We start from the raw sequence: 11,029 nt of genomic DNA, 5'->3' as shown, positions 1-11,029 counted from the left end.
CTGGAGCTATTTATGCGAAAGAGAAACTGTGGTTTCAGCACCACGGAGCTGTCCACTGAACTGAGCGCCCTGTCTCCGCGTGCACTTTATATAGAGGCTTTGGGAAGCGCACATCTGCGCGTGCAGGAGGGAGGCGAGGGGGAGGTGGGCAACGCTGAGCAAGACCCACACGGGCCAGCCCTCTTTAAGGTCGTCCCACTCAAATCTACATTTGTAAATGTGTTAGAATTTTGCGGAGGGACTCGTGCGTCGTGCAGAAATGCCACTTGGTACTTTGCGGTAGCCACAGATTTTGAAAATTTTTAAACATGAAATTGAATCAAACGTGGCACCAAATTTTTAAGAATTTCAGTGTAAGAAAACTTTGGGAATCAGATGTATTATAAGACCGTAATTAAAACACCAGTGAACGGTACAGATCTGTGTTAGTGAATACATCAAAACACGAGCCTTCTCCATATATTCTTGATCAGTTATTCACATCAGCATCACTACTTGTCAGTCATTACAGTACATTACTGTAGTGGTAAAATGTACAATTATGACTCCACCTTAAATGAAGCCTTTTCTCGTCTTTCCCAAGCGCAGTGGGGTCCCCGCCACTACCCACTCTCTCACCACTCCTTCCCTCCCTCCTTCCCTCCCTCCTTCCCTCCCTCTCTTTCTCTCTCACGCGTAAGAGCGCACTGCCCGTGGCTTTCACACTGCGCTTGTGCTCTGTGTTCTCTTTCCAGCCTTTCCATTAGACGAACAGGCTCTCTCCATTACCACAGCCGGAAAGGGTCTGTGTCCGCACTGTAATGGTTTTGCTCTAGTAGTGTAACGAGATGAAGGGCGCTCCTCAGTACAGAAGACAGTTGGATACAAAGTTGAATACAATACTATATTAGCAGGGATGGCACCGCTATGCTAAACTTTTACAACCAGGGGGCGCTGTACTCTGAAACCCCAGCCCTGCCGAATTTTTCACAGCATGTTATGTAACAGTCCCACCGCCCGTCCATTAATAAACTAAAAGAAGAGTATGGTCCAAGCTGCCTTGGATCAGATCGGGATAACCAGTCAACTCCCACTGATATAAATAGATACATAGTGGTGCTTTCTATCTGACCCAAACAGACTGGGACACATCTGCGCAGAATGGGGAAGCTTCTGAGGCTGCGGAGCGAAAGGACACTTCCCTTTGAACCCGCTGCACCGAGGGCCCACTGCTGGACGCTTTGAAGTCAGCTCCCCTTAGAAATCCGGGCTTTAGACCCACACTCCAGCACCGAGGTGAATACACAGACTACACTCTTAAAGATAAAAGCAAAAATCACTTTATATAGTGTACAGAAGAGAGAAGGGGTGAAATAGGATGTCTTATAGTGAGCATAGTGTAGCAAAGTGAAGTGCAATATGTTTTTTTACTGGGAAATAGAGGGTAGACCTTTATCGTATTTTTTTAACGACACTTTAAAAACTTGTATGGCAAAACCTAATTTCTCATGCTTTTTTAATGTCATATGCCCTTCCTGGTGAATAATTTATATCTATACTACCAACACCACATTGCACCATTGAATTAATGTACAGAAATCCATTTGGTACATTGTATTAGAGCACATAGTCAACACTCACAGCAAAAAGGGCCAGGGTTTGACTCCTGACTGAATGTTTCTCCCTATGACCAGGCACTCTGGTTTCCCCCATCCTTCAAAAGCATGCATAAAATCCTCCAACTAAGACAGTCCTATCCAAGACCCCGGGTGCTGGGTCAAATGCAGTTAATGAATTTCCTTCACGAGGGATCAATAAACCTACGTACCATACATATAACTGGCATTGACCATGGAAAGGGTGTTTCCATTAAGACTCTATAATAGCCCCAGCTGTAGGATTTAAAATATACCATAACACATCTCATTCAATCATTTTATTTGCTTGTCTTATTGGTCTTTTGGGGGCCGTAGTCTATTCCATCTGCAAAGAGGTACACCCTGGATTATTGGCCATGAATCACAGGACTAACCGTTGCCATCACAACCTACCACTTATATTCAATTACAGAAACGGTCTAGCTTCTCTGCTGTAAATGTTATTAGTATATCCTTAACATCCACTCATTCAGCAGAGGCCATATGACAGACGCCTTATGGACCGTTACCCATATGCGGCACAATAGTAATGAGTTAATAGTTGCCCACTAAATGCATGATCACTGGTTCAAATCATGCCTTTATGCGCATGTTACTGTGTCCTTGGGCAGTGTACTTCATCCATGTTGTCCTCCAACCACGTGGTTGGTTGTGCAAGAGAAGGGATCTGGCTTAAAAATTGTTTCATCAAATTTAAGCGACAAACTTGTAAGAAAAAAAGTTGCATTTATTGAACATTTTTAAAGTTGCTCAAAATTGACTCTTGTGAGATTTAAGACTTGTTATAATGTTGTTATCTCCTCAAAAATATGGAGTTGTGTTTTCTTTCATTAACACATGTTTGAGTAATTCTTTATTATTTGTCTGTCTACATCTCCAAAGCTCAAAATGCTCTGTTCTACCTTTTGATGTCATGAAGTGCTAGTTTTCTGCTTTTTGTCTTTTGTTCAGTAGAGATTGGCAATTCCAAGGCTGAAATGATCAAAATGATTCTAATGAAGGTGTATGGAGTTTAAAAACACAGCGGAGCATGTCCTGTATTACCACATGACATCACAAGGTGGAGCAGAGGTGTTTTCTGTTTGAGAGAAGAACTCAGCCTAAACATGTGTGAATGAAACAAAACACAAGTCCAGGTATGTTTTGATGAGAAAACAATTTTATAACATGGATCAGAAAATAGCATAATATGTTCCCTTTAAACGTTTTTGGTGATTGCAACTTACTTATTTATTTCCCAAGCGTGCATATATAAGATTAACCTCTAAACCACGTAAAACTCTCCCCTACACAAGTCTTTTCTCAACATGAGCCTTCACACCTGTACTCACAACACCCACTCCAACACATTAAACCAAGTCTTTTTTTCCACTCCTATACCTGTTTGCATGACGCTAATGTCCCCAGTGGCTACGATGAAATGAAAATTGACCGCGCAGTCTTCTTTAATTTGTTTAATTATTGATCCCCCGTCTTGTAATCAGCAGCGGTGGAGGGCTGAAGGCGGATAGAACAAATGCTTAATAGCCTTGTCTAATTGCACAGGCCCTGCTGTGACAGGCATGTAACAAATCTGACTTCAGCTCAGAACATGTGGTCATTAGCGGTCATGGTCTGAACATGCATCAACAAGTTATCGTTAGCTCAACAGAAATGAGATTCTTGTTTACCAAACAGGGTGAAACAAACTGGTTTTCGATAGCTTCCTCTTGAGGGTAAGAATAGAATGAAATGAACAGTCTGTCACATACTGTACTGTGTATATCTGCTCAGTATTCATGGTTTATCCCACACGTAAAAAGTGCAGCAGTAACTCCATATGTTTAGCTTGGCTTCCTTCCTGTTAAGCAGTATGTTTTCTATTAAAAACACTGGGAAAGCTTGCATTAGATGTCAGTCAGTTATTACATCGGATTGGGTAGTGGCAAAACAACACTGGTGAACATAAATCTGAGCTATGGGCTTGATCTACGCTGAAAATATATTGGTGTAGTTAGAGATGCACCGATACTGATATTTGTATTTAATATTGGTGCCAATACTGAAAATTTGCTGGATCAGGTATCTGAATTAAACCGATATCCTGGTTAGGCCTTTAACTGGACATAATAAGATTATTTACAGGCTGATTTTGGCCTAGAATGTCTCACAATTTTTGAGCTTCTACTCATACAAAATAGTTCAATAGTCATTTGAAGAATATATAATATATATGATAATATTACACAACTGGATCTTTCATCTAATGAGTTTTTTTTTTTAAAGAATATACATATAATTTTCCTTCACTACACTGGTATTGGTTAATATGTTCACTTAATAAGTTCAACAAAATTGTAAAGAGTGCGGCATGTATGTTTTTCTTGAGAGATGCAAATGGTTTCATAATGTGATATTTTGTGATTTAACTGTTTTGTATTGATTGTGTTGGATGTTACCTTGGCCAGGTTTCTCTTGAAAAAACGATTCTGAATTTCATCTGGAAATATTTCAGATTATTCAAGATTTATTCTTTCTCCCACTTTCAAAAAACATGGCTGTAGGTGATAAATTACCAAGATCATTTGTATTGAGTGATTGTTTGTTTACATCTCTAAATACTTTTCTGTCCTTATCTGATCACTGGCAAATGTATCCTACATCACCAAACTAGGCCATATTACCATGTTTACTAAAATGCTTAAAATGTGTATTACTGAATATAAGTATTTTTTTATGTCATAATGTGGAAAATTCTTGCCAAAACAAAATATCCCCATGGAGATATATGAGTGTACATGTACCATAGTTTAATCTGAATTGTAGTGTAAACATTCATAAATATTTTGGAGGACACATAAAAAGTAAACAATTTGCAGTATATCACTTCTATTTTATTCTTCTAAACTGACATCCTTCCATCCTCCAGGAAGTATAAAGAAAGTGTGCCGTGGCCTAGTTTCTTAACAGGCCGCCTCTGCTTGGACTTGCCTTTCTTTGCAGTGTTTTGACACACACCTCACAGTTTGGTCCGGCCGCTTTCTGCACCCAAGAGGCTCAAATCCATAATGATCCCACTCCCAGGCCCACTGAATAATGCAGGGCTTTATAATAGAAGCCACTTTCTAATGGCAGAGATAGATACGAGCCATTTCACACACTGGCAGCAACACACGCACTTATTTATCCACATCTGCAATAACAGGACAGAGAGAGAGGGAGAAAGAGAAAGTAAGGGAGAGAAAGAAAGAGGAGGGTGAGAGTGAAGTGAGAAAAGTGAGGAAGAGAGAGCAGGAGAGAAGAGAGAGTGTGTGAAAATGAGAAAGAGATGAAAGATGGGTTAAGAGAGGAAGGGAGAGAGACAGGTAGAGAAGAAGAGAGAGAAAACAAGATGAGGAGAGAGAGACATAGAAAGAAAGAAAAATAAGAAAGAGAGAGGAGGAGGAGAGAGAGAGAGAGTGAGAGAGAGAATGTGAGATGAAGAGAGAGAGAAAGATACACAGAGAGGGAGGAGTGAGAAAAGTAAGGAAGAGAGAAGAGACATAGTGTGAAAGTGAGAGAGAGAGAGAGATTATGGGAGAGTGAGAAAAAAGAGAAGGGAATGAGAGGAAAGAAAGACAAGCGAGAGAGGAGAGAGAGAAGAATAGATGAAAGGAGAGAGAGATGTAAGGGAGTGAATGAGGAAGGCCAAGAGAGGAAGAGAGAGAGGTAGAGAAGACAAGATGGAGAAAGAGAGAGAGAAAGAGGGAGAGATAGAGAGAGAGAGGAAAAGGTGAGATGGGGACAGAGAGACAGAGAAAGATAGATAGAGAGGGGAGAGAGAGACACAGAGAGGAAAGGGCAAGGTAATATGAGTAGAGAGACAGAAAAAGACAGATAGGGTGAGAGAGAAAGGAGAAGGTGAGATGAGGAGAAAGAGAACAGGAGCGAAAGAGAGAGAAGGGTAGAGAGAGTAGGAGAGACAGATGAGATGTGCCAGGGAGTTGCTGTAGAACTGACACCCACAGCACAAACAACAGCAGCAGTGGTTTTGGGAGTGGAGAGGAAAACTGTGTTCGACATGGCACACTTTCACTGATCCTGCTCCTTTACACTCCTGACAAAATGCACTACAGTAACAGACACGCTCCGCTTTGTTTGCTTATTCATGCTCAAACACTCGCAATAAGATGTAGAGCAGATTTTAAACTACTTATACAAGCCCAAGTTTGTCATACAGTTGCATACATTTTATACAGTACATGACTAAAGTCAGAGGTGGAGACTCGCAAGTTGTGATTTGGACTAGAGTCAGGCTTGAGTCACTATTTTTAGGACTTGAGACATGACTTGATAAATACACTAAGACGTGGGACTTGACTTGGACTTGAAGCTTAATGACTTTGGACTTGGCTTTGAGCCCTGTGACTTGAGAAGACTTTCTATTCTGACCGTAATGATTCACACTGAGATCTTTACAAGACATTTAAAAAGGAAAAAATAGCATTTCTACAACTCTTATGGAAATACTCATATATAAATATTTATGTACAGTTTAGTTTAAAATTAATATAAATCACTAAAATCTAAGCTATATTTGGTACTTTGGTTTAAAGACTTGAAATTATTTGAAGCTCAAGACTTAGACTTGACTTGGATTTATGAGCCAGTGACTCGAGATTCGACTTGAACTTGCCTGTCTTGGGCTTGGGAGTTGACTTGGACTTGCCTGTCTTTGACATAGGACTTGACTCAGACTTGAGGTCAAAGACTTGAAACTTACTTGAGACTTACAAAACAATAACTTGGTCCCACCTCTGACTAAAGTAAACAATAGATTATGATAGTTGTATCTAAAGTTAAAGGCGCTGTGCCTGATTTTTACTGTCTTAAAAACTGGAAAAACATAACTATTTCATTTTAAACGTTTTGCAGAGGTCCAGAGTTACTTTTCCTTTATGCATCCAAACATTCTGAAGCTTGGCTGACAACAACGAGCATTCTAATATGCACTTCCTAATGATCAGACTATAAAACACTTCATATTTAAATGCAGACAACATGCAGCAGACATATTTTGACATCATGAGCTGCTTATACAATACAGCTATACTGTACATAATGACAAGTGAGTCTGGAACATTTCGTCTTATTATTTATTCTCTTCAATGGCAAAGTCAAGTTCTATATGCGAATTATATAAACTATACTTACTCAATATGATAAACAAAGAGCAAAACAGTTATTCAGAATGAGTAGTTATGATGGAAAATGTACTTTTTGCATGAAATACTGAACTTTGATGAGTTATGTCATTTGAATGAAAACCTTTATTGATGGAAAAGTCTTTCAGTTAAAAGAAAATCTCGAGACCAACCAAGAGAAAAGTAAAGACTGAGTTTCAGATATAAAGATTGTATCATGAATATCTAAATCAGAATACCAAAATCCTACTTTATTCAGAGTTTTATAAATGGCTATAATCTTTCTTCAGTAGTTCCTGTCACTAAATTTCATTATGTCTTCATGCACAGTTGACAGCTGAATTCTAAAGTCTCCAATTCTGGCCCCAATTTTGCCTCTGCTGCGTAGAAGTCTGTATTTGGATGGCTCCAGTGGGACACAAGCGACTGCAGCTGGGCCTGTATTCCCCATGGACTCTAAAGAGGAGAGAGAAGATAGAAACAATTCAAAATCGCAGTGTTATAATCCAATATAGGCAGAGCTGTGCATGCCAACAGTTCCCACAAGTAGGTCAGTCCAAACTTTATGCTTCATCCTCTGCTTTGAAACCCATTTGACCTTTATATTTGTGAACAATTGTTGAAAATGCCCTGGAACTGTGTTGAGGTTTGCATTGGGGTTATTGATGTCCAGTCACTCCAAAAGTCATTCCCCTCTCATTAAAAACCAAAGTGACATAAACAAATATGGTTGGCATTACAGGGTGCGGCAGGCACTAAGCTAACCTCATCATAATTCTCCCGGGCAGGCACATTAACACTTTAGCGGCGACAGAGCTGTTCATCAAGAGCTTGTGTTGTTAGCCTCGTTGGAGTTGATCCAGGAACAACATTTCCCAAGATTCAGTTTGTGCAGGGATCAGGGCCAAAGCAAGAGTGATGGTTCTAATGACGCTGACGGCAAAATCTGGTAAAATATGCCAAATCTAACATACAGGATGAAAACAAGACAAACTAAGTAGGGCTTTAGTTGAAATAAGACTTCTAATGATTGCACATACTACTTACTGCTAAAAGTCAATACATTTCCTATATTTGAATTGCTAAAGGCTTTTACATGAGAGAAAAACTCAACAGGGTCAGCCACCTGCTTGTGTCCACAGAGATGGTGTTCTGATTTCTGAAATTTTCCACAATAAATTTATCAATCTCCATGGAGAGCATTTGATGCCAACAGACCAGGTTACAGGTCAGATCTGTTAGGTGGCAAAGCCTCTCAGTTTATGTTTTTCAACATATTTCTTGAGCAGTAAAAACACCACGCCATACTATCCAGGTAAAGAAGTACCCATTTCCTGGAGACATGCCGGGGTGGATCCTCCACCAGAACAGTGCATCTTTAAATGGTCTCACATTGTCTTGAATTAAAGTGGACAGTAATTGCAAAGGCTCTTCTTCATGTCAAACCTCATGTGGTCTGCTTCACAAAGGCCTAGACAAATGGAAAGAGATGCCACCGATTGAAGGAGCCAAGGGAGTCTGTCTGTCGTTGTCTGTGAATATTTGATGAGTGTTTAGTCCAAACCACTCACACTGAGATGGTGAAGGAGACCCAATTAAGCTGTGATGCAGATAGGCCAAAGTTCACTAAAGAAAAAAGTATGATGAACAGCAGTATAGTAATATTAATTAATAGTAATATTATAACAAAAGATATAATGGTCATGTCTATAAGCAATTACATAGCTGACAACGTATTTAAAATGTACTTGCAAGCAAATACTAGCTGACACTTGTTGCATAGAATTAAAGTTGTTACATCTACCTATCTTTGAGAACAGAATCATGTTCAAGGTTTAAGGTTCAAGGTTCTTTATTTGTCATTCAAGCATGTGAGAGAAACATATGACAGAAAAAAATTTCATAGAGAGATAAAAATTATAATAAATAAGCAATATTGAAAAGTACATCAAGTAGAACGTGTGGCAACACAGTCAGCCTAAGCAGGAAGTCACTATGCACCGTTCAAAAGTCTGACAGTCTCAGGAAAAAAGCTGGACCTCAGCTGAGATATTCTGGCTTTGATGCTCCTCAGTCTGTTCCCAGAGGGCAGAGGGACAAACATGTGGTGGGAGGGGTGTGAAGAGTCCCCCACGATTCTAGAGGCTCGTCTCCTGCAGTGCTCCTCATAAATGTCACTGATGGGTGTAAAATCACATCCAGTGATCTGCCGTTCTGACCGCACGCTGTAGAGTCTTCCTGAGCAGTGGCCATGCCACACTGTGTTGTAAGTAGTGTACTTTTTAAGTAATATATTTTTACATTATATTTTTACATTAATATAACCTGTTTTGTTTTAGCAAAATGTTGAGTTCTTCTTCGTGATATCCTGTCTGCAGTGAGAAAGGCTTGGAACATAATATTTTCTTCTTCATAAGAAATCTGTTTTGTCTTGAGAAGTGCCAATAACCAAGTATGGGGCATCATTAATAGTATAGAGACTGTTACAGTTTACACAGTCTGATAAAGAGACAACAGTTCCTCTGGGGTTTAGGAGGCAGAGCAGGGGGAGCAGGTGTACTTAGGACTTAATAAGAGCACAGCAGAAGAAGAGCTCACTATTCTCTCAATTACAGAGTGAGACATGAGCTTGTGTACTCCTCCAGGGACCTCTTCTTCCTTTTGTGTTTTTCTTCCCAAAAGGAGATTGGGTTTAGAGTGGATTTGGGGCAAGAGGTTGTTATATGGACCTGGATGATCTAAGGTGCCTAAACTCTGTCCTTGGTGGGCGGAAATGGGAAATTATTTTTGAATATGTCCGCTCAGGACAGAGCTCATTCATTTTTTGTGTAAAAAAATGAATATGCAAAGATATGCTTTTATCATTTTTTCTTTTTTGGGTATTTTCAATGGACAACGGAATCAAAGTAAGACACCCTTGACAATTCTTAACACTCTTTCATTCTTGGACTGTGGGCCTGCCATGGTTTGAGAACTATAAGAAAATAACTGAGGCAGATGTTATGAAGCACATTCAATGTTTAGGCGGCGTAAGTGACACTTGCTAAAGTTCAGTAAACCTAACAGCAGTTAAATTCAATTAAAAAGAAGGAGTCCGCCTCCTATTTGTTCCCCACTTGTGCCTTGCCTGAAATGTTCCACAGTATGACATTAAACGGATTTAGCTTGCATTTACATACATACATTACATACATTTGAAATACATACATTCTTACTTTGAGCTGGTTTGCTTCTCCAAATATCAGTAACTTGGCTTGGCTGCATCATCTGTTTGTCTTCATGGAGTTATGCCATACTGTGGAACGTTTCAGGCAAAGAAATAACATTTTCATGGAGACAAGCAAGCAACAAAAAGCTACTCTTCAAAGGCTCAAATTCAGGCACTCCTAATCCACTACTACATTTTCCCCCTTGGATTAGTCTTTCCCTGTTGCTTTAACAGAATGGTTTGTTTTGCATAACGTAGCAGATGTCTCATGATCTAAGAAGCCTCAGCATCATTACTCACAATCCTTCAGAGCACAAGGATATATTATTCATAATGTGAGAGCGGCCATTTATTTAAATCCACTGTAAAGCAGAGCATCGGGAACCTAAATAATACACATAGACTGTTTATTGATAATTTGTCAGAGCTCTGGTTCAGCAATTTGCCACATAATAGGCACCAATGATTGTATTTGTCAAGCAAGTATGGAGTTTAGTATGTTTATCTATTGTCCTAACTGGATTTTAATTTCATGTGATTTCACTGTATCTGCTTTTTGCATGTCAGCATTTTAGGCGTAATTCTCTATAATGTTTCCTCCTTGTGCCAGTACAATGCATAAATAAATTAAGCATGTAATTGGTTTGCTGGTAGAATATTGTGAGTAGTGTGTGCATCCATGTTTGTCTTGTTAAATGTTTTGCTTTACTCGTTTTAAACATTTGTGTCACTCTACCAGTGTTCTCTTACCATTTGTATTGGTTAATTGGTTAAATAAAAGTAAGTGTACAGGTATAAACAATGAAAACAATGCTGAGAGACATATTTTCAACATGTTACAAATAGTTTGAGGAAGCCATCTAAATCTGCTTTTAGTGATTCCTCCAGTGACTGTACCCAATGAAGATGACTTAGCAATACTTTTCCTACTATTACAAGAATCGATTATTGTATACTTTTTTAAAAGTAACAAAATAAGCCACAACCTTATTGCTGTTGTAGAATAACTGAAGTAGACTGAG

This window comes from Boleophthalmus pectinirostris, unplaced genomic scaffold (assembly GCF_026225935.1).
Source record: "Boleophthalmus pectinirostris isolate CB_2022bp ecotype Guang Dong unplaced genomic scaffold, ASM2622593v1 HiC_scaffold_22, whole genome shotgun sequence".
In the NCBI taxonomy this organism is placed as follows: domain Eukaryota; kingdom Metazoa; phylum Chordata; class Actinopteri; order Gobiiformes; family Gobiidae; genus Boleophthalmus; species Boleophthalmus pectinirostris.
This window is presented reverse-complemented; position numbering follows the sequence as displayed.